The sequence below is a fragment of the Lissotriton helveticus genome, chromosome 3_2 (genome assembly GCF_964261635.1).
Source record: "Lissotriton helveticus chromosome 3_2, aLisHel1.1, whole genome shotgun sequence".
NCBI lineage: Eukaryota > Metazoa > Chordata > Amphibia > Caudata > Salamandridae > Lissotriton > Lissotriton helveticus.
The window spans coordinates 439,337,927-439,363,880 of NC_136062.1; positions in this window are offsets into that span (position 1 = coordinate 439,337,927).

A 25,954-nucleotide genomic window follows, 5' to 3' on the forward strand; every position below is an offset into this window, starting at 1 on the left:
AGAAATGGTATCCTGTTTCATAGAAGGGCTGCCTAAAGAGAAAACCGCAAGGCCCCGGTGCACTAATCAGGCCGAAACAGCCATCCATGCAGCACCAACAGTAAGCCTGGGCGTAGTTTGCGTAGCAGCACTACACGTAGCTTCACGTAGTATACTTTAAACTTTGCGTAGTACACGTAGTCTGCGTAGCTGAAGACACTGTCTACTTGTCTATACTGTGCTAAAATTGCAAAATAATTGCAAAAAGCTTACTGTACATGACCAGATATGAGAAAATAAACTTTTCTATCTTGATATACTAAAGTGCATATAGTACTTTCACAATGGTGAAACTGAAAAAAATGGCAATCAGTGGGAGATGTGATGATTTTGGGATCCTCCCTAACCTAGGGAGAGTACCAAACAGATGCCTTGAAAACAAAAAAGCACATCTTATTGAACGATTTAGTTGTGGTCCCATCCTCTTAGGACAAACCCAAACACAGTTATTGGCAAAAAAACATTCCCAACCAAAGGATGAAATTAGCAGTGGGCAGTAAATATTCTATAGTATACAATATCAAAAGAATTCTACAAAGAGCTGCAGTTCCACTGGTCGTCCCTAGATGTCCCTCACGAATCAAATGCAAATGCTTGATGAAAGGGTTTCAATGGTTTTGCATTTCACTCGTGAGGGACATCTAGGGACGACCAGTGGAACTGCAGCTCTTTGTAGAATTATTTTGATATTGGATACTATAATATTCACTGCCACTGCTAATCTTGTCCCATAATGCTTTGCAGGGCCTTTGGTTGGGATTGTTTTTTGCCAATACCTGTGCTTGGGGTTGTCCTAAAATGATGGGATTACCACTGAAGTTCAACAAAGTGTGCTTTTTGTTTATGCTCTTTGTTTTCAAGGCATCTGCTTGGTGCTCCCCCTAGGTTAGGGGGGGCCAAAATCATCAGCGCTCTAATTACCTAATGTTTTCATTGTAAAGGTTTATTTTTGTGAATTGGTTAAATGCTGTTAAGCATGTAAATTTGCTTTTTTAAAGCATCTGAGAACCAACAGGAGTGTCAGCTACATTAAGCACCTCTGAAAAAGTCTTATTGGTGTCACCAGCTGGGTCTCTGGCGCCGGAACCGGCTCACACGTCAACTTGTTCCACTCCTCCTCTAAAGGTCAACAAGCCGCTCCTCAATGCGAAAGGGTGGCGACAATTGAAAAGGAAAGGCCGCAAAAAACAAACACTAACAAGCATACCAGAAGTTTATCCACTCTTTCAGCCAAGGAAAAGACATGAGCAGCAGGACATGGGTCCTAACACAGCAAGCAACCTTGGAAGAGACCAACCTTCTACAGGCCCCAGACTTTCCCCCAATGTAGTACATGCGTCAGTAAGCACAGCAGTCTCCACGTTGGAGGATGGCAGAGTCTCACTTGGAGGGGACATCGGGAAGCAGAACACGATGGACAAGCATGTCCTTAACAAAGTAATAGAGGGGAGCCTCCTCATTCCACTTCGAATATCTGAGCTTGGAGCGATACAGGTAAATCAGACCATGGATCCTGCACGGGATGATCCAACCATGTCCCTCTGTGAAAGGTCCCGCCCCCAAGAACTGACGGAACCACGGCTCTTGAGCCCCCAAACTAAGCTCTCTTCTACTATAGCAAGCATCACCGCAGCTCCTTCAGTGCCCGTTTCAATAACCTTCCCCTTTGGAGACAGTTCCATTGGAACATTGCCTCAGTGTGACTATAACAATTTAAGAACTCAAGGCCCTAACATTCAGTTAACTGCTCTGTCGCATGTTCCGAACAAGTTCCCGACTAGCATCTTCATTTTCACTCCTGAGTACCAATCAAAGGGCCGATTCGATATCTTAAACAGAGAGAATCTACTACGATTACTCAGCACCATACCAGCGCTAAAAGACTTATCTTCAGCAGACCTGCTATCTATAGAATTTATAAGAACGGATAGGTTGGATGGGAACGAGGCGACAAAAGCCACATGGATTTCGCCTGAAATCGCTAATAAAATCATCGAAGAGCAAGGTCTCCTTAAAATATGGGGGATTTGCACAGCTGTCCACCACGATACAGGATACCCATTGCCCTTGCTCGAGAGGCCCAAGCAGCTACCACCCAAAACAACTCCAACGACAAGGTCTGTGCTGAGGGGCGCATTGGGTTGCTCTCCTACAGTAGTTCAGGCAACATCTGCGGAGAATATTTCAAGGCCTACCAACATGAATCGCACGATTGAACATCGGCTCTTCAGAATAAGTAATACAACAATGATTTCCCAATGACAAGGATATCCAACAAAGCCGGAAATGTCCATAGAAGCATTGCACCTAGAACTATGCTCGTGGAACATAAACGGGCTTAACAACAAAGTAGCGGACACTGATTTCATACAATACGTGAAAACATTTGACATCATGCTTCTCCAGGAAACATGGCTGGAAGAGCCGGTTCAACTAGAGGGTTATACCTGTTACCATTCTGCAGCAACAAGGAAAAGCAAGTTTGGTCGATTGTCAGGAGGCCTAGCAACCTACCTCAAAATATCAACCATTGGCAGCGCACGGGCTTTAAGCAATAATTCCCCAGCCACAAATACAGTAGAGATATCACTTATCTTTGGGGGCATAAAGAAATATATCCAGCTGACCAACACTTATATTAACCCAAAAAATAAGAGTCATGAGGGGAAACTTCTAATGGACCACTTACATCACGTTATCACTACTCAAACATCAACAAACCTAATTCTGTCTGGAGACCTTAATCAATGCATCTTAGGGTCTTCCGCAAACAGTGATATTCAAGCCCAGTCGACCCATTGGAATATACCAACTCAATCATATAGTAGCCAATGTAAAACATCCAAGCTTGCAAAATCACTATTGGAAGATCTGGAACATATGGGCCTAAGGGCTCTAAATGGTAGATTTCCTGATGATTCACCATCTGTGGCCTCATTCACCTCAGGCAAAACAACCTCTACTATTGACTACACTTTAGTCTCCCTTTCATTGTTCCATCATATATTGGGCTTCAACTTAGGGGACAAGGGTGATAGCGATCATCCCCCTCAAGAAGTCATCCTAGGAGCCTTTCCTGAGGCCATACTCTCAAATCCAACAGGACTGCAGGACAGTCACACCATAAATCATAAACTAATCAAAACTTCGGTAGCAAATATTGTGGAGGTACTTTAAGCTGCAAAAAGGCAATTGAACAACTCAAACTACCCTTCGGGCAATACAGTACTAGGTTGGGAAAAATTCATGACTGAGTTTGCAAACAATTATTCAACAACTGTACGGCACTTTCCACCATCTGCATCTGGTATTGCAAGGAAGATCTCAGGCACCCAGAAACTGGCCATGAAATCCCACAAAAAAAGATTAATAAATCTTTAAGACTGTTGAAGAAAAGCCCGGGTGAGGAATACTTCTAGCGCAGCTTCGTAAGCATCGTGCTGATCTCAAAAAGCTGAAATGGGTAATCAAAAGAACCAATGATGAAGATTTCTGGGCAAAACTTTATTATGCTTCCAAGGATAATAACAGCGCCCAATTTTGGTCTACTATAAACAAAATGTAAAATCCGAGAAGTAATGGCATAACATCTTATATAACCAAATCGTCTTGGGAATCTTTTCTTGATGAATATTTCAATCTACAGGTCGCAAAAACAAGCGAGCCGCAGGTTCAGCTAGAGAGCCGACCACTTCAAACAGTCTCACCATGTGAAGATGTCAAACTTGAACCTTCTGCGGTCCTAATCAGGAAATTAATCTCCAAAGGCAGGAAAGACGGCGCAGCCGGGCCTAATGGAATTCCGCCGGCACTCTTTAAACTCGAACCGGAATATTGGGCTGACACGCTGACCCCCCTCTTTATGTCTGTCAATAATTCGGATCAATGGTTATGGTGGGTTTTAGCTCACCTAATCATGCACTGTTCACCTGGTGCTCCGCACCTAAATAACTACACGTTTATCACCACTCTTTACACTTTGTTTTTACGATTGTTTCCACATTTATTGTGAACTTTTCAATTATACTTTTCAACCTTCTTGGCTTATGTTATTCACATTATTCATAACAATTTCCATACTTATATACAAATAAATCACTGTTGCATTGAAATCATTGACATGACATTCTTGTCTTATATCAAACATTTATCAATTGGCCCAATGCATTTCGGCACCCGGTCGGTGCCTTCATCAGGGGCAACTCTGAAAGGAATGAAAAAATATTCAATGTAAGTGACTGGTGTTTGGTTGGTCATGGGGGTATTTTTATATTTAAAAAATCGCGTACCTGAGATCAACTGTTGTTCAATGTTGATGTTCTTGTCTAATCGCCTGAATGACTGTTATACTATATAAACGACAAAATTATAGAGCTTGTAGCTATTTATTTGCTCCAAAAGGTAAACCGAAGATACCTATGTAGGTGAAAAACGTACCTGCTTGTCTTGCAAAATCTGGCTCTCCCCTTGATACCTGTCCCGCTCACATACTTCGTCACATTTACACCTCTTGCCCCGATCCTCCCCTCCACTTTCTCAACAGCTCCCTTTCTCAGGGGGTTGTCCCCAATCCTTTGAAGTCTGCTATCATTTTACCTATCCTAAAGAAGCCTGGCGTGGACCCTTCGATCCCAGCCAACTATCGCCCCATTTCTCTCCTACCTTTTTTGGCCAAGGTGCTCGAGCGCCATGTCATCAGGTCTCTGAGCACCTTTGTGGAAGAGAATGGGGTATTGGCTTCCCGTCAGGCTGGTTTTCGCCCCGCACACTCTACGGAGTCCGTAGTCCTTTCGGTCCTCGACAACCTCAGGGAGGGGAGGGATACCAATCAATCCCAGGCATTGGTCCTCCTCGATCTCTCTGCCGCCTTTGACACAGTGGACCACACCATCTTACTCTCCCGTGTCGCGGCGGCGGGGATCGGGGGTACGGCCCTGGTATGGTTATCCTCCTTCCTGAGGGACCGCACCCAGGCAGTTCGCCTGGGTGACTTCTCTGCGGACTTCCGGAAAGTTCAGTGCGGGGTCCCCCAAGGTTCCTCCCTCTCTCCTCTTCTGTTCAACCTTTACATTTCTCCCCTCATTTTTTCTTTAGAACATATGGAGGTCTCCGTATATAACTATGCGGATGACCTCCAACTTGTTTTCAACCTATCTTCTTCTCCTGCTTCTATCTCTAATTTCCAGTCTACTATGATCTTTATCCGGGACTGGATGGATTTCAACCACCTGAAACTCAACCCCGATAAGACCGAGATGGTGTTGACGGGTGGTTGCTCCAGTCCCCGGTCTTCACTTTTCTGGCCCCCTTCCCTTGGTCTCCCTCCGGTCCCTTCTACCTCTGTCAAGACCCTAGGTATTAAACTCAACTCTCACCTTACCCTTCACTCCCAGGTTAGCTCTGTGGTTTCTTCTTCCTTTCTTTCTCTCCGTACCATCCGCAAGGTCTCTCGATTTTTCACCTTCGAGGCCTTGAAGCTGATCGTCCTGGCGATGGTCATCTCCCGCCTGGATTATGGCAACGCCCTTTATGCAGGTATACCTGCATACAGTCTTAGGCGGTTGCAGATGATTCAAAACCAGGCGGCTCGGTTGGTCTTTAACCTTCCCAAATCCTCACATGTCACTCCCCTTCTGAAAACCTTACATTGGCTCCCGGTCCGGGAACGTGTCCAATTCATGCTTGCGACTATCACCTACCAGGCTCGATTGGGCACGGCCCATGCTTTCATTTCTTCGGAGATTATCCCTTACGTTCCAGCCAGGGAGCTCCGATCCTCTTCTCAATTTTTGTTGACAGTCCCCCGGTTTCGTCGGAAAAAATGGGGGGGCTCAAAATTTGCGACCCTTGCCCCAGCTCTCTGGAATTCATTACCCCTAGAGCTCAGATCCCTAACTCCATATTCCCAGTTTCGAAAGAAACTTAAAACGTATTTTTTCAGCAAAATCTTCATTTAGTCCCCGGTCATCTGTCCCCCTCCCTTTGTCCCCTGTGGAGATCTGCTGGTTACAGCGCCATGAAACCGCTGGTGAAAGAGCGCTATATAAAAACTTTTAAACTCAAACTCAAACTCTTGCTCTTTTTAGCTGTAACAACAAGCATATATCTGAGAAGATTTCCGGTGCTATAAGAAATACAAGGCAGCAGTGTTCTGAAAATTAAACACCCTACCTTATCGTCGTTGCTACTCTTCGTCTAGAAATTTAAGAAAAATAACGCTGTTATTTAAGCGTTTAAAATAAACTTTCCTTGTTACATAGAGTTCTGTCTGTAATAGACTGTACCTGTTGTGTTGAAAATCTAAGCCGTCACGAAAAATCCGCTGCCCTGTGAATGTTCGATCGTTTGAGCTCAAATGGTGAACTCCAATTAATCTTAGCGTTCTCCCGCTGTTGCACGGAAATGAAAATAAAAGACGGACTTGCTCTAAAAAAACTCAGTCTGATAGTCACTATGCACGCCATATTGGAGTAGTGAATATGTGTAGTAAATATACTAATCTATGATCAGTATATATATTGTACTACAATTAACTGTGGTTTTATTTGAATGGTTTATGACCTCCCGAGTCAAAATATTTAATGATTAGATGTTGTCTTTTTCTAAAGGACTTCCGAAAATGCAACGCTCTACAGAAATACGTATCACGATTGTTTATGTCAACAATGAGTTGAGGGTGAATCATTGTTTCATCTGTATTTACATCTTATAAGTCCCTGTGTACGCGGATGAGTTGTCATAATAATTGGTGTCTATGTGAGATGTCACTAGATGACGTAAACATGTATTACACTGATCTTCAATTTAAAGAGTCTTCGTAATAACAATCTATGCTATCGTTCTGTTGAGCACACATTTACATGACTACTATTCTGACCACTTGTGTACGAAATTCATTGCTTAAGATGTTATAATTATTGAGACATGATAATAGATGATGATGATGTCAAATTATTTAACCTGCAGATACCAATTGGTGCAAAACATCAATAAACATATCGATCTTTAGTCTTCAATTCAAAGAACCCCATGTTAACATTTTATCTGTGGTCAACAAACATTGCATGGTTACTATTTAAACATTATGTACCCAATGTTCATTGTTTATGATGGGTTATCCATTGTCTCAATATGCACTTTCAAACAACAATGAATAAGAGATGCTGATATCCTGTTATAACAACCTACAGATAACACGCTAGATCATATTTATCATTGAGGCCTATTGGTACCAGAGTTCTTAGATACTTAATCCAGAATAGTTCTCGTTGCATCAATCTCTGATGGTTATCCACGCCTTGTTTGACTTGTACTTGTTCTATGATGAAAAACCTAAGTTGTGAGATCGTATGTTTTTCTTCTCTCCAGTGTAACACCAATGGTGAAGTTAAATTCTCGTTGCGGATACGACTCTTGTGTTCCGTTATGCGAGTTTTAGCTTTACGTTCCGTTTTGCCAATGTACATCTTGCCACACGGGCATTTGATGGCATACACAACGTTTTTAGTGTTACAATCACTTGAGTGTTTCAGATGTATTAGTTTACCAGTTGTGGGGTGTGTACACGTGTTCCCTGTAATCACGTTGTTGCAATTTGTGCAATTGAGGCATCTAGTTGTACCCTTGTAAATAGTTGATGATGTGGGTTGTTGTTTCCGTTTAAGTCTTTCCCTCAAATTTGGGCCTCGCGTGTATGCATGTAGAGGAAGTTCTTTAAAGATACCATGAAAGTCTGGTTCTAGAGATAAGAGTTCCCATCTCCTATTTACTATCTTTTTGATCCTTGTGGATAGAGTTGTGTATTTTGTTACAAATACCATCCTATTCTGTGTTGGTTTCTTGCTTTGTTTTAACAGGTCCAATCTATTCATTTGTTGAACTCTATTTAATTGAGCTGCTAATACATCTGTTGGATATCCTCTGTCTTTATACTTTTGTACTTGATTGTCAAGTGTGGTTTGGCATATTTGTTCATTAGAACATATTCGTTTAATCCGAATGAACTGTGACACTGGTAGGTTCCTGATTAAATTTTGAGGATGAAAGCTTGTGTATTCAAGTGCGCTGTTGCGATCTGTGGGTTTGGTGTACAGTGCTGTCTCAAATCCATTGACTGTTTTGGTGATTCTAACATCTAAATAGTCGATGGTGTCCTTACTTATCTTGTGTGTAAATTGAATCCTGGCATCGATGTGGTTTAATTTGTTAATTAGTTGCTCAAGAGTTTCTTGGGTGTCATTCCAAATTAAAAAGATGTCGTCGATGAATCGACTGTACATCTTCACATGTGACCATTCGCTCAATGACATTAAATTATTCGCTTCAAACTGAGCCATGAAAGTATTCGCGTACGCAGGGGCCCCTGGAAAGCCCATGGCTGTTCCATTCAATTGTGCATAGAACTCATCTTTCCATATGAAGTGGCTATTGTGTAGACAAAATTTCAATAGCTGCAGTACAAAGATCTTTTTGTTGGTGGGTAAATCCTCCATTTTAAGCAGTGCCCATTCAGTTGATTCCAATCCTGCTTGATGAGGTATAGAGGTATAAAGTGCCACCACGTCTATGGTGCACATGATCCAGTGTTCTTGGTACCCTTCTTCTATCCACTTTAGTTTGTTCAAGAAATCTGTTGTGTCGCGTATATATGATCCCCATTGCTGAACAAATTGTTGTAGATGATGATCAATGTATTTGCCGAGTGGGTCAAAGATTGACCCACACCCCGACACTATAGGTCTGAATGGTGGATTGGTAGGATGTTTGTGGATCTTTGGGATCATATAAAGTGTTGGTCGTCGGGGATTTTTTTGTGTTAGATATGCTGATGTTTGTTCATTTATCCATTCATTGTCTGTGGCCGTTTGTAGAATTGTATTTAACATCTGTTGTAATGTTGTTGTAGGGTCCGCTGGTAGTTTAAAGTAGATATGCTGATCAGCCACGTGCTCATTGACTTTATATTCATAAAAAGTTGTGTCCATTAGAACTAGGGCACCGCCCTTATCCGCCGGTTGTATCGTAATGGCTGCATTATTTGCCAAATTATTGATGATATTCAATTCTGATCTGGTCAAATTATTGTGGTAAGTCCTTTTGTAATTTAATTCTTGCAAATCTTTTTTGACCATTACCTCAAAAGTGTCCAACATCTTGTGTGATACGGGTGCTTGAAATACACTTTTGGGTTTAAATTTTCTCTCAGATGTACTCTCACTCTGATCTGTGGGTTCTACCACGTTTTCAAAATAGTGTCTGAGTTTTAGTGATCTCATAAATCTAAAGAACGCTCCTTCAGTTTCCATTTCATTGGTTGCCATAGTGGGTACGAATGTAAGACCTTTATTTAATGTTTTCGTTTGTTGTTTAGTTAAGGTCATTGATGATATATTAATGATTAAATCACTGTCCGCCGGCTCCTCAGTTCTTTTCCGTCCGTTTCCTCGCCTTGTTTTCCTCTTGTTACTGGGGTTTCTGTTTGTAACGTAGGCGGTTGGCCTCGAGCTTTCCTCTGAAGAACGGGTAGATGCTAGTGTTTTTTTGGGGATAAATTGACGTCGGGCGTAGATATCTGCCCATGTGTAAACTTCATTCAGTTTATAATCTATTGTGTCACGTTTATATTTACGCAATTTACCTTCCTGTAACTCTTTTTCATATTTATCCAGTTTGATGTTGATGTTATCCAGGCTAATTTTCCAGGTATCCACTTCCATTCTAGCCTCCAGTTCTGATTTAAGAGTATAGATTTCCTCTTCCAATTCACGGATTGTTTTAGCTAGTTCCTCTATTATCAGTAGAATGAGGTCTAAGGAACATTTGTTTAGTTTACTAAACCATTTGTCCATGAACTTCGAGTTTAAATTGAAGCGGAACAGCATAGGTTTTATTGATAAACGTAGCCCTCTTGGTATCCGTTTTGCTCGATGATATTGTATGAACGTGGATGCGTGCATCCTTTGATTCAGTTGGCGTCGTGTGAGGTACTCCAATTGTTTAAGTTGTTGGCTTATTGAACCCCCATGAACATCCATGTTTTTCACTTCTTTGATTAAAGAATAGATTTGGTCCGCCTGGTCATTTGTATAGGCCCATGTGTTGGCCCTATTATCCGTCATTCCAGTGATTGTGTCAAACTGCATCTTTGATCGGTTGTGGGTGCCTCCTCACTTTAGTGACTGCTTAAGAACAATTGGTAATTGGGGTTGTGAGGAGCACTCCAAAATATGTCCAAATACTATATATTCATCCAATGGTGCTATGATTAATCAGGACAGTCACTCCTGAGAACTTGAATCAATGGTTATGGTGGGTTTTAGCTCACCTAATCATGCACTGTTCACCTGGTGCTCCGCACCTAAATAACTACACGTTTATCACCACTCTTTACACTTTGTTTTTTCGATTGTTTCCACATTTATTGTGAACTTTTCAATTATACTTTTCAACCTTCTTGGCTTATGTTATTCACATTATTCATAACAATTTCCATACTTATATACAAATAAATCACTGTTGCATTGAAATCATTGACATGACATTCTTGTCTTATATCAAACATTTATCAATTGGCCCAAGCTTTTTTAAAACATAGGTTGGGGATCCTACCTGCCATTCCATATCTACCACCGTGGCTGAGAACGAACTAAGGGACTAGATGCCGGCTGTGCGGAATAGGAGTCGAAGACTTAGAACATTTACTATGCACTTGCTCGAGGCTGAACGAGGAGAGAGCAGCTCTGTTAAAAACAGCCTTTAACTAACTAAGTATCCGCTCACGCAGACAAGCAGTCCTTGCTTGATTTGATCCTGGTCTTCCACCGCTAAATGGGAAGCTGGTGAAATTTCTGATACTAGCAGAACGGAAACTACAATGCCAGGCAGTCGGCTAAAGAGGAAATTTCGGGCTGTGACCAGCTGCTATGAACAATTTGCCACTCACGTTTATTGATTTTAGTAATGTTACTTTTTAACTAAAATTTCTTGCTTTTACATTTTCTCTTTTAAGTCTGCTTGTGGAGATTGTTTTAATGTATTTTTTGTAATGGTTTTAATTAACCTAAACAATAAAAAGTTACTTACTACTTAAAATTCACAAATATGCTCAAGTCAAACTCCTCACACACACATTCAAGACACTCCAAAACTCAGGTCCTACCTACCTGAACAGTTACATCTCCTTCCAACCACCATCCTGACACCACCACTCCACAGGGCTCCTACTCACTGACCGCCCATGCATACACAGTACCAGATCAAGAGGACAAGTGTTCTCTTACATCGCTCCTAAAGAGTGGAAGGACCTCCCACTCTGCATCAGAGACTCCTAATTGTTTCCTGAATACCTCATGAAGCAGATGACCTGGCTTTTCAATTAACCCACCTATGGGTAGGGCTAGGTACACACACCTGCCCAGCGCCAGGATACCCTCCCAGGATGATAGTATTCTTTACAAATACTTATAACATAACATAGCATAGCATGCTTAGCATTTCCTCTCCTCACACGATGTATTGATGTATCTCCCATGCTCCTTGATATGACCTGACCAAGATTTAATTACTAGGACTCACATTAGTATTGAAACAGATATAACTCCTTGTAAAATAACTCCTCTGGTTCATAGGCTGTTACATGTGCATCAGTTGAGCATAAAAAGTTCAAAGATTTCTCGCGTCTTGCAATTCGAGTGTGGGACGGAGGGTGACCATGTATGCAGTTTTTTAAAACATAGGTGATAGGTCTAATTTTTGTTAGGACTTTGATTCATCAATCCAGGGCAGGCAGTAAACATATTTTAAACGATAGATTGAGACTGATTTTTTAAGCCAAAAAAAATATATATAATTTATCGACATTACGGGCACCTTCCGGGCCCTTTAGAAGTTAGTTGATGTAAACGTTGCCTGGAACAGACAAGCAGTGGAGACTGTTTAATCCCACGCTCTATACATATAAAAGGATTGCTTGAAATATTTAAAGGTAATTGGATTCTCCTTTACAACTGGTGGGATTAAGGGATGAGATTTATATGATTTTTATATTATACCAAGTTAGTTGCAGTATATTGGGTATCTTTTGCCTTCCCATAGATCCACATATTGACGGGCCTATTGAAGAACCTCGAGGGTGGCATATGAACCCGAGGAGGTATTTTGCAAGGAGTTATATCTGATAGATACTACAACCACATTGCTGGTGGGTCAATCCCAATACCTTTACATAGGAGGGAGGGGTTTTAAAGGGAATTGATATGATCTTGTTTGTTTTGTATGAGTCATTGTGAGATTTTATTTTTTCAATATCACCAAGTCAATGTTAACCAGGTTTTAACTTATGTAACAAATGATGTATTTGTAAAAGAAAAATGTTTTAGTATAACTGCAATTCTCACACCTTATTGATATTAAATAAATACTCAAAGCAACATTTAGTGTATAATTGCTTTGCAATCTATAGACCTGGAAGAGGTGCGGTGCCGCTGCCAGAGTTCCTGACTCTGGACCACGGGGTACACGGTTCGATCGCCGGCGGCAGGTTAGCCCAGCACCATGTGTCTTTGGGCAATAGCTCGCGTAATGTTCCCGACGGCCCCTAGCACTGGTATCCTCTCCGGAGGTAGCTGTGCACTTTACAAATACTGGTATTTCATATTATTTACAAAATTTCAAATTGGTCTTTGATTTATTTTTATGAAAATGTTTTTATTTATTTATTTATTTATACCATTTATAAAGCGCGGTGTTACCAGGCGGTGTCCTGGCGCTGAAATGATGTGATGTCTCCCCAAAGATGTCCGTTGTTTTCTAAAGGCCAAAGAACCATGTTTTGATGTTTTTCCTGAAGGCCATCAGGTTGGTACTTTGTTTCAAGGCCAGGGGCAGTTTATTCCACACGGTGGAGGCTCCAGAGATGAAACTACGGCCTCCCCATCGTGCTTTCCTGATCCGACAGGTCTTAACTAGCCCTTTATTTGCAGATCTTAGCTGTCTACCTGGCGTGTACAGTTGAAAATGTTGCTGAAGAAAGGATGGACCCAGTCCATTCACTGCCTTGTACACCATACACAATGATTTAAACATTATCCGCTTGCGTACCGGGAGCCAGTGCAATTTCCTCAGTTCCTGTGCCACCGGTGCAAACTTGGGCAGGCCAATAGTTAATCGAACAGCTGCATTTTGCAGCATCTGTAGTTTATTAAGTAGCCCTTGCAGTACTTGCAAAAAAAGACTGTTGCAGTAATCAAGGCGGGACAGCACAAGTGCTGTCACCACCGTTTTCCTGCTACTGTCTGATAAAAAAGTGAGAACTTTCCTAATGGTTTTCATAATCCAGTGGATGGAAGATGTTAAAGCATTGACCTGTGGTTTAAAAGATAGTTGGCTGTCAATAAGAACTCCCAGGTTCTTTACTTTCGTCGCCGGAATGGGTGGGGCTCCCATATCATGGGGGCACCATTTGGGGCTCCAGAAGCTCACATCGGTGCCGAAGAGAAAAACCTCAGTTTTAGAGGAGTTTAATTTAAGACAGTTGCCAGCCATCCATGAGCTCACCGCAGACATACAGTCCTGGAATCTAGCCGCTATTCCTTCTTCTCTCCCCGGGAGCAGGGATACCACAATTTGTGTATCATCTGCGTAAGATGTTAGTTCAAATCCAAATGACCGAATCACCGGGGCGAGGGAGGAAACGTAAATATTAAATCGTGTGGGGCTTAGGGAGGAGCCCTGAGGGACCCCTCCTGGGAGTTTGAAAGGTCTAGATTCAAAATCTCCCAGGGCCACCACCTGAACCCTGTCGGCTAGGAAGGACTTCAGTATGCTCAGGGCTGTCCCTTGAATTCCGCAGCCTTCTAAACGATCCACCAAAATGCTGTGATGGACCGCGTCGAAGGCCGCGGAAAGATCGAGGAGTACCAAAGCTGCCCGTCCTCCTGCATCCAGCGCCTTCCTGATCTCTTCCGTGGACTTGATCAGGGCAGTCTCGGTGCTATGGCCTTCCCTAAACCCATGTTGGGCTGTATCCAAGCACTGAGAAGATCTGTGAAAGTCACATAGCTGTGCATTCATGACTTTCTCAATAAGTTTGTCCGGTAGTGGTAGCCTGGCTATGGGCCGATAGCTATTAGGGTCTGACATGTCGAGTGTTGGTTTTTTAAGCAGTGGGGCAATCGACACTCGTTTCCAGCATGTTGGATATTCTCCGATGTCAAACATCTGATTAAATAGCTCCGTCAGAATACATGATATGGGGATAGCTGCCAACTGTTCCACTGAGGCAGGGCAGGGATCTTGAGGCGAGCCTGATTTAGTTGCCTGAAGCAGATTTTTTATCTCATCCGAATTCACAGGACGGAACCCAGAGAGTTTCGCCGCGTGTGATTTATCCAAAGTGGTCCTGTGTGTCCCTTCAAGGAGAGACAACCCCACTTGATGTTCCAATGCTGAGAAGATCAGTTCCACTTTGTTTAAAAAGAACTTGGCGAGGGTCTAACAAAGTTCCAGACTTGGGGGAATAATAACTGACTTAGGGGTAACTAGACTGGCAACTGTGTCAAAGAGTTCTCTAGTGGAGTTTTTGGCTCCCTCAATCCGATCAGAAAAGTACATACTTTTAGCCTTCCTGATCATTTCTTTATAGATCCTTTGACTGGCTTTAAGTTTAATTTTATTTGCCTGCAGGTAGTCTGAGCGCCAAACGCGCTCTAGTTTTTTGCAGATCACCTTATTGTCTCATAACTCCTGGGTAAACCAAGGAGCAGATGGTACTGTACGAGTAGGGCGACAGAGTTTGGGCTGAGCTAAAATAGTACATGCTCGGTCTATCGAGTCTGTGTACTTTTCAGCAGCTTCATTTACATCTGTAGGTAGTGTAAATATAGAGGATGTGAGTCGATCCTCCAGCGCCCTTCCATCAAGCTCTTTCCAAGGTCTATACAGCTTGACAGACTTCCTATCCTGCCTGGCCCTGACCAACTGGGGCATTTGAATGTTAAAAAGCACCACTGAGTGATCTGACCAGGCCATGGACTCTGTATGGATAAAATGTAAGTCCAAATTGTTTGTAAAAATGCCATCTAAAGTATGCCCTATTATATGTGTGGCTCCCCTTGCCACCTGAGTCAGACCTGCCGCCTGCATTACTTCGGCCAGAGCTAAAGTGTTCGGGTCTGAGCCTCCTTCTAAATGAAAATTAAAATCTCCTAGAGTGGTAAAGGACTTGGTGCAAAGGGCTTCCACCAACAAAGTACCCACCGTATCGAGGAACTGAGACCTTGATCCGGGTGGTCTATATATAAGGCAGCCCTGAAAGGTATAATGATTTGATAAAGAAAGCTTAAATCCCAGTGTCTCTTAAGTCTGTGAGGACGCCGCCTGAAATGATCCTTGGATAGAGGCATGATAGATAATAGTAAGCCCACCCCCTCTTTAAACATACAGACGAGAGAAGCATGCTGGGCAAACAATAGGTCCAGTCAGCATTTTCTTGTCTGGTATTATACAAGTGCAATCATCCTCCACCCTTCCCGTTAGACTCAACAGCAGCTCACGATTGTAAACTTTCTTGGACTGATGGTTTGGGGAAAAATGACCAGGGGTCCCGGCGCTTGGCGCTGTACTGGCGCGGACGGGCGCAGATGGGCTTGCCTTTGGCGCGCCTTCGGCGCACCCGCTGCGCCCGCCTGCTGCCCGGTCGGGAGGTTGAGGTCATTTTATAGGAGGGGAAGGAGGGTGGGAGACAGCCAGCAGCTAGAACGCTGTCCTTGGCGTCCACCCAAGATGGCGTCCACCCCTGTCTCCTACCGCATGAGCACGTAGTCTGCTACGCGAGGAGCGGGGTTCGAGATGGGGCAGAATTGGTATCAGCAGCAAGTAAGTTTTAAATTTAAAAGTGAGCAAATACAATTAAAACAGAAGCGTAGCATTTTTAAAAAAACAAGAGCAGTACTCTCAAACCTATCCCCTGGCTTCCGCCTCAGGGGAGATATCACAATGAATCTAAGCGCCGCTGAAAAGCGCAATTTAAGTAGCCAGGACGGGGGAGACAGCCAGCAGCTAGAACGCTGTCCTTGGCGTCCACCCAAGATGGCGTCCACCCCTGTCTCCTACCGCGTGAGCACGTAGTCTGCTACGCGAGGAGCGGGGTTCGGGATGGGGCAGAATTGGTATCAGCAGCAAGTAAGTTTTAAATTTAAAAGTGAGCAAATACAATTAAAACAGAAGCGTAGCGTTTTAAAAAAAAACAAGAGCAGTACTCTCGAACCTATCCCCCGGCTTCCGCCTCAGGGGAGATATCACAATGAATCTCAGCGCCGCTGAAAAGCGCGATTTAAGTAGCCAGGAGGTGGGAGACAGCCAGCAGCTAGAACGCTGTCCTTGGCGTCCACCCAAGATGGCGTCCACCCCTGTCTCCTATTGCGTGAGCACGTAGTCTGCTACGCGAGGAGCGGGGTTCGAGATGGGGCAGAATTGGTATCAGCAGCAAGTAAGTTTTAAATTTAAAAGTGAGCAAATACAATTAAAACAGAAGCATAGCGTTTTTAAAAAAACAAGAGCAGTACTCTCGAACCTATCCCCCGGCTTCCGCCTCAGGGGAGATATCACAATGAATCTCAATCACAATGAATTTTATGATAGATTTCGATTTGTGGGAGATTTAATTTCTTTTCCTGAAGAAGGTGGTTGGATCATTTAAACCCACCGAAACGAGTTGATGCAGAAAACGTCTGTACTCTAAATCGACTCAACTTTGGTTAAAAAAGAGACTTTCTTCTATAGACCAAGGATCTAATGTTTGATTAGTGGTTCCTAATGACAAAAGGAATGTCTATGGTATTCTCCCCATGTAGCAATATGAAATTTGTTGTTGGTTCTTGGATTGTTTATTTTTGATTTTAGATAAATTTGGGTGTGGATTTAAATTTGCATATAGAACATACAATTGTATTTAGGCTCTCGCATCATAGGAGCCAAAGACTCCTCGCGGGAGCTCTTTGCCATCCTGAAGGAGTTTACAAATCCACGGGCGAATAATCCACTCCCGCTATCCACACAGGAACTATGTGATCACTTAGCAACCCACTTCTCTAATAAGATCGGCACAATATATCGCTCCTTTTGGGCCAGAAAGGGTAGTTGATGAGAGAGCCCCCCTCGAGGAAAACCCCTGCGCCCCGAGTTTAGAATGCTTCCCCACCATTACTGGTGAGCGGGTGGGTGCTCTATTATCTCAGGCAAAATCAGGTTCTACTTTTGACCCGGTACCACCTGCGTTTATGTCTGAGCTAACCCCGGTCTTAGCGGATACACTTGCTGTAGGAAGGTGGCTACCTGACTATGGTTACCCCAGATTTTTTGCCTGGTGTTTAGCTGGTTTTTGACTTAGTTGGCCTGGTTCCCTGCTAATCAGGGCCCCAGGCTATCTGCTCTCTCTGTAAAATTGATTCCATGTACCCTAGGTACATACCACAATTGGAAATGGACTCCTTGTCAGCCCCTGTACCATGCACTATAGGTGCTCAGGGCATAGGTGCCACCAAGGCCTACCAGGGGCTGCAGCATATCTTTTGCCACCCCTGGCTGGTTCTTAAATTGACACAACTGGCTGATCACTCAGCTGGGGCAAGATGGTGTAATCACCTCTTGCTTAGATATAGTATACCTATATCTGAACCTATATCTGGACACATATAAACCTGTGAGCCACTCCTCTGGAAGGCCTTATCAATTCTGGAGGCAGAGTGCGTGGTTTAATGTGAGATGGAGCTCTAGCATGAGCTGAGCCTATCTGCAGCCGTCGGGAACAAATCCCTAAGCTGTTTCAGGATAATGCCATACCATATACTATTAAGTGCATTATAATCCTCGCGGTTATATAGCAACTTTGGTTTGGCTTTATCAAAACATGTCGTGTAAGGTGTCATACAATTTGGAATACTATCCCCTCGCCAGTTCTGGCGACGGGGATAGCATTCCACCCCTCTAGAGGGAGAAGACATGTTACTTTACTGAAATGCGGTTGATTTTTAAAAGAGCCTCAGATCCACAAAATGGATGCTTCTGCCACAGACACGAGTCTGACCCCCTGCAGCTGACCGAAACTCAGCCAAGGGGGCCTGGACAAAGGGTTTCCTTTCGCAGGGAGGTGTCCCACCTCCCCAGACAGGAGATAGTGGATTGTAGCAGGGAAGTTTGAAAGAAACCAGACACTGCATGGGGAGCACAAGGCTGCCCCTTGCATAATCCGGCCAAACCGGTTCTGGGGCACACCAGACCCCGTCCCAGCGCGGCCTGGATCAAAGGAAAGGGGTGTACCCACCCCCTTCCTGGGTCCCACCCATAGGAGGGGACCTAGCAGGTAATCCAGCCCCCTAGATTGGTATAAGAATGGGAGCAGTGCCAATGCACTTCAGATTATCCTGATGAAACATAAGAAACGAAACTTTGGACCCTTCGATATCCTACTCAACGTAGAAGACTTAAGAATCTCCCTTGTGGTCAAGGAGTGACCACCCTGTGCAAACAGGCACCATCCAGCACCTCGACATCTGCTTTGTTGCAGTTCCCGCCGGAACTCAAGCGACAGAGATCGACGAGATCAAGCTTGCCTGCCTTCTAACAGCCCGATCCACAGTCCCTGCAGAGCTGAGACCCGTGGAGGCGACCGGAAGCGTGGGGCACGCCATCTTGAAAAGACCACGAGACGCTGACCGTGCAGCCCACGAGTGACCCTTGAAGCTGTACACCGGGGTTTGAGAAGCCCCAACCCATAGCCACTCTTGCACCGAAGTTCAGCCCTCCACACTCGACGAGTGCTGCGTGGGGCCCTTCTGCTTCTTTTGGCTCAACGCGTTGGCCAGGTCACTTGCCAGCTGGCTTGTGGCCCCTGTGCCAACGAAAACCGAAATACGACTTGTGATTCTGATTGCTCCAGATTTGCACCCACTCCCCTGAAAAGGAGTACCCACTCTGACCCTTCTGGTTCAAGTGAGAAGTAATCTTCCAGTTCCGCGTGGATTGCTTTTGCCAAGTGTTGTTTGCTCCAATCTTGAAGCCGACAGCGCCGACGGCGAGAGCCTTCGTGGGACAGATTGTGACCCGCTCCTGGACATCGCAGATGCCCCAGAGCCCACGTGACAGCGGAGAGAAGCTCCTCGACAACCACCTGATTGCGCCCGACATTGCCTGGTTCCATCCTGGTTCCACCCTGGTCACTGCTGAGTGACCCAGACTCTGTCCCCTCTGCTTTCAGGTACTTTACGACTCTGATCCACCCTTGGATCACACCGGACACTTCTCCTTCACATCGCCTGCAGCATCTTCAGCTTCAAGCACCCAGAACCTGCGTGACGAAACCCGACGCCACTTCGACCCTATGCACCCGCTTCCTGTGGGTGAGGTAACATTGCAACACCGGTGTTCCCACACTGGTACACACCTCTAGGGTCTGTGTCTAATGTTTTGTCCTTCTAGGTTCAGCGGAAGTATCCTAAAACTCTATTTGTGTAACTTTTACGCACCATTGACTTGCATTGATGCATGCGTGTGCTTTAAGCACTGCACCCGAATCCCGCGGGCTTTTCCCGACTTCAGCATTGCTTGTCCCGACTGCTCCCAGCGATTCCCTAGGCCCTAGGCCTAACCATTGTTCGATTGGTATCTCTTATACCACTTTCTTAGTATATGGTCTGAGTGGCCCCTCGCCCTCATCCATAATTGTGCAACTTTGTATGTTATACTGTGCTTTTGATTTAACGCTTGTGCCCCTTTATTCATAAAGAGTACTGGGGATTATTTGTAGAAATAAATACATATATTTTTATAATATATACTTGTGTGGTGTCCTTTCATTTGATATTACCGGACTGTGATTGGTAAAACAGCTCGCTTAACACGACCTCTTGAGTTAAGCCTTTAAGGCTGCTTAGTATATGCTACCATTAAGATAGCTTGTCTACAAGGTTGACTTACAACCAGACACCATAAGGGATAGCTTGGACTCATACAAGGTGGTTCCAGAATTGGAAACATCATATATCAGGCCAACTTCTCACATTGGTGCGCAGCGGTGCGGATTTGAGCTTGCTGTTGTTTTACCATTGCAATCTTTTTATCAAATTGAAAGATCACATCAAGTACCTTAGGTACATATAAATCAAAAGCTTAGCATATTAAGTTCTACTGAACTTAGTAGTTGTAGATTAAAGGGAGTAGCACACCCTGACTACAACTCACTAGCAAGGTACAGTAGGAAAACACTTAGTGTAGGTAAGTGCACCACTTACACCTCACTAGCAGTCATGTCTGGCACAGGTGAAGCTCCAAGCTCTCTGCCTGTGACAGTTTACCTTACCCAGGCAACTTCCAGCTATGACAAACTTAGCCACAAAGACTTGTGTGCCTTGTGCATATCAATAGGGCTAAAAAGGGGCAGAAGTCCCACCATTCCAACCCTGATAGCCATTCTAGAACAGGATGACTTAGCTAAGGCGAGTGCAGCTCCCCTAGATTCAGGAGATCGAGTGAACCCCCCTGTAACTGATACCACTCCAGAGGAGGAAGAAGAAGAGGAGGAAGAGGAGGAAGATGGTTAAAGAAACTGGGGCAGATTTACAAGCCCCTTGCGCAGCTTTTGCGTCACTTTTCCCATGTTAAAAATGACGCAAAAGCGGCACAAGAGGCTTGTAAATCTGCCCCAGTGGGGCCATATTTTGTAAATTTTTTAGAAAAACTTGGTTAAAGAAAGTGGCAAATCATGAGCACCGTTACAAATATATTCGCATCCATGAGAAGAGTAAAATGTGTCTTTGAGAAAAGTACAATTTGTGTCGGTATATTTATTTGGAAAAGTATGCAGGTAATCACGCTCATGGCGGCCCTGGGCAGGGAGCGTAGGTAGGGGGCCCTGGAAGAGGGGTCCGGGGCGGGGCGGAGCATGGAGGCCAGTGAAGAGGGGTGGTCAGGGTGTTTGGAAGTGGAACAGAGCCGGAGGCCGTTAAATCCCTGCCAGGGGCCGCCACACAAATATGTATCCATCCTCAGAGGATTATTATATTAAGGATATATATTGGCGTGGCGGCCCCTGGGGTTTGGTGGCCCTGTGCAGGTGCACAGCTTGCACGTGCCTGAGGCCGCCCCTGAGTTAATAATGCAAGCCTAATATGTGTCACCGTTGCCAACGTGCCCTGCAATTCATGTTCTGGAATCCAGCGGTATTGTTCCTTTGTGCTTCCGGGTTCAAAGGTGAACGCTTAGAAATCGCCGCCCTTCAGCACAGTTGGAAGGTTAATAGATGTTTGGTCTGCTTACCTGGAGATGAAAAGACAGACGCACGCGGGAAGTTCCCCTTCCCTGAGAGGTGCTTCCTCAGTTTTGTGGACGCTCCTGTCTCCGCCTGGGCTCATGTCCTCAGACCTCCTGCTCACTGAACAGATTACAGAAGTCCTTCAAATTTCATTTGTAGAAATTATTTCGTTTTTTAACCTTTGGGTGCTTCAATTTGCCAGAAGCATGGAAGTTTACTGCCATCTGCTGGATTTAATTGCGAAGAGCAGCCTTTACCTCGAGAAGCGGAATTTTCTCCCAAAGCGAGGTGAAACAAATGATATAGTGTATGAATTATACTCTATGTCTGGTGTAACATTCACTGTCTGTAATAAGAGGTGAAATGTCGCTGTTTGTGGGAGATCTGTATGATAATGGTTGCTGCATACAATATGTACGTGGTTTACAGATCTGTTGGACTTGACACCCTTCGATGGTAAAATTGTAGCCTTAACCTCTTTCTATTTTGTTGAATTCGTCTTTGCTGGCCCTAGGACTCTGTGCACTTTACCACTGTTAACCAGTGCTAAAGTGCTTGTGCTCTCTCCTTAAAATATAGTAAAATTGGCCTATACTCAATTGGCACATTTCATTTACCTGTAAGTCTATTGTAAATAGTACTCCAGGTACCCAGGACCAGTAATTTAAATGCTTCAAGTGGGCGTGCAGCATTCATTGTGTCACCTACTAAAGTAGCACTTTAAAACATGTCTCAGAAGTGCCACTGGAGCCTGTAGTGCATTTTTAAACAGTCATTTCAACCTGACAAATTAAACATCTTGCCAAGCCTAAACCTTCCTTTTTAATACATATAAGTCACCGTAAGGTAGGCCCTAAAAGCTCCATGGGCAGGGTGCATGGTATTTATAAAGTAGATTATGTGGATTAAAGTTTTACATGTCCTAATAGTGGTGCCCAGCCCTGAATTACACTTCAAAAGAGCCTTGCCTGCAGCACACACAGAGGACCTGACACTACTCTTTTGTCACTGTAGACATTTGGGGGCCAAACATCGGTGTTGCCCTCACACAATGGCTGGCACTAGGGCTAAAAGGGAGCACTCCCAGGTGGCAGATCAGATCACTTCTGGACTGTGGAAGACTAAGAAGAAGGACTGCCCTGCTGCCTGAGGATGAAAGACTTACCCTGCTCCCTGAACTCAGGAATGATAGAGTGACTCGAAGGGTTATCTCCTGTGTGAGCTACAGGGACACAATACACTCTAGAGACCCTGCCTGCTGCTACTGGTCCCTGCTGAAGTGAGTACTAACCCCCCATATGGTGCTCCCTATGTCCTGGGCCCTTGGTGTGATGCGAGAGTGGCCTCCTCTTATCAAAATCCCAAACCTGGGATTTAAACAAATTTTCAGCAAAACCTGCCATGAGAACTGACAGGAGATCAGGACCAACCTGAAAGCAGATCAGATGAAAGCACATCACCACCAGTGGAATTGACTTCACCGCAGTTCTCGCTTCATTCTTCTCCATTGCAGCAAATGCCTTTCAGCAGGCCAGGCACTCTCCACAACGATATCCAGCCTCTTGGAGCACTCTTCAGCTGCAATCTGCAGCTTCATCCTCCTGGGGTATTTTGAGCTCCAGAAAAACGCCTACTTCCGAAGGTAGAAATCTACACCTGTCTAAATAACAACCAGCACCCCATTGATGACGCCAACCTCTTTGACCCAAAATCCATTTTTTCCGGCGCTGAGCTTTTTCCGCCATTGTCACTGGCCTCACCCAGACTTCGTCTATTGGCTCCCCTTCAACGACTCATCTTCAGATACAGCCTGGTACCTTCCCTCACTGGGATTCTACCTTCTCAAGAACTTTACTTACATTTCTTCCAAGTCCGTAGGTAAGCCGAGACTGAGGACAATCCACACGTTGTATCCAACCTGTGCTCCATCACGGTCAGCCTTAACCTTTAACTTTGACCCAGTCTTGCTCGACCAGATACGCGTGGTTGGCGCTTTGTTCCTAAAACCGTAACAATTCACAACTCTGGTTCTACTACTTGGATTTTGTTTGTTTTGATGTCATTGTATTTATTAAAATTCACTCTATTTTTCTTGTGTTGTGTTTCCACATTAATACTGTTTGAGTGCTGCATAAATATTTTACACATTGCCTCTAGGTTAAGCCTGATTGCTTTTGTGCCAAGCTACCAGATGGTTAAGTACATGTTAATTTAGTAACTTTCTGCAGTTCATCCTGACAAGGATTGGGTATATTATTTGAGTGGGGCTTCCAGCTTTCTCAACTAATAATCTAATTTCTAACCAGATCGGAAACCTAGGTGCATGGCAAGGGAGCGCTGTACAGAGGTGGTTAATGCAGTAGAGCTTGAAGACAAGGGCAGGAGTCGAGAAAGCCCAGATTGGACAGAGGAGAGGCCTAAATGAGTGGAATAGAGATGGGATGAGGGTTGCACTAGATAAAAGAGACAGGCTTGGGAGGGAGGACAGTGGGTGCAAACCTTGTGATTGTTTGTAAGCTGTGCATTGTAAGGTGATTCGCCGCCCGCTCCCACCTCCCAGCTGCTCCTCCCTCCCACTTGGCCATTTATGGCGAGGACCGCGAGGTGATGAGCTGTGACCTCTGACCCTGCTCGCAGGGCCGGTCGCTCCAAGCACCGCGCGCCCCCCCGAGAGTGAGCCCAACTGATCACTGCTGCTGCCCGTGTTCACCGCTACCCTTGCTAAGTTCTCTGTAATTCTGCTATTTTGTGTATATTTTGTGCCCTGTAATTGTGTCACTGTATTGTACTTTGTGCCCCTCGCTGCCCTTTCGCGACCGTCTTTTTCCCGCTCTGTTACCACCCCAGCTCCCCGCCGCTGCTCCCCTGCGGCTCTGCCCCATTTCTCCTCTCCCCCCTCCGATTCGCCGCCCCGCTCCCGCCTCCCAGCTGCTCCTCCCTCCCACTTCGCCATTTATGGCGAGGACCGCGTGTACGCGCAGCGAGCACGAGCAGACGGCGCGCCGATTGCACGCCACAGGCAAGCCCGTCTGCGCCTGTCCCCGCCTGGACCGCGCCCAGCACCAGGATCCCTGGCCCCCGACGATGCCAGCCCACACGACGGACTTACGATACCACCACCCTCCACGCACTCAACGCCGGCCGGAACCCCGCCTGCTACGGAGCCATCCCGAAAGGCACCCACGGACCCTCCTCCTGCCAAGCCTGCAAATTCACCTGCCTCCGAACCTGCACCGCACCCGCCAAGCCAAGCACCAGCAACAATCACCTCAAATGCATCCTGCTCAACACCCGCTCCGTCCACAGACACGCCGTCGAACTCTGGAACCTCCTCCCGTCACAACATCACCAGACGTCGCCTTCCTCACAGAAACCTGGATGAACGCCTCCTCAGCTCCTGACATCGCCATAGCCATCCCGGATGGCTACAAGATCACCCGGAGGGACCGCGTCAACCAAACCGGAGGAGGCATCGCCATCGTCCACAGAAACACCATCCGAATCATGACCAACTCCGAAGACACCCTCACCGCCGCCGAGCACCTTCACTTCCAGATACACACCGACCCCAAGACGACCCTCAGAGGCACTCTCATCTACAGACCCCGGGACCTCGCACGCAATTCAGCGAAGCCATCGCAGACTTCGTCATCCAGCACGCCCTAACCTCCTCAGACTACATCCTCCTAGGGTACCTCAACTTCCACCTGGAGAACAACAATGAGAGCAACACCACCGCCCTGCTGGACAACCTCGCCAACCTCGTACTCAAGCAACTCGTGAACACCCCCACCCACTACGCCGGCCACACGCTTGACCCCGTCTTCTCCTCCAGCAAGCACATCTCCATCAGCCACTCCACCGGACTGCACAGGACAGACCACAGCTGCGTCCATTTTGACTTCAGGAGAACCACGACTCACCACCACCCTCAACAGGCTCCCTGAAGAAGTTGGAGCAAGATAACCGCAGACCAGCTCACCACCTCCCACAGCCAGAACCCTGCCACCAACACGACGGACCCCAACGAAGCAGCCCGCAACCTCACACAGTGGCTCACCAACTGCGCCAATGACCTTGCACCGCTGAAGGCTCCTCCCAGCAGACCCGGCAGCAAGAAAGCCTCCTGGTTCACCAACGACCTCAAAAACTCCAAGCAATCCTGCCGTACCCTCGAGAAAGCCTGGCGCCACGACCAGTCTACAGAAAACATGACAGCCCTCAAGAACGCCACCCGCAAACACCATCAGCTGATCCGAACCACCAAAAGGGCAACATTCAGAGAACGACTAGACAACAATGCCCACAACAGTAAGGAACTCTTCAGCATCGTCAAAGAGCTCTCCAACCCCAACGCCTGCAACAACGACATCAAACCATCGCAAGACCTCTGCGACTCACTCGCCTCCTTCTTCCTTTTTTCTTTTTTCTTTTTTTTTAGCAAAATTCAGAACGTACAACATGAGAACAGAAAGAGCAGTTGGTACAAATAAGATGCATTTTTCAAGGTCAGATATTACAGCAAAATATAAATAATATTAATCTTAGTTTAGGAGTTCAATCGCCATGAGATATACAATTCATAATAACAATCCTATTGGAATTTAAGCA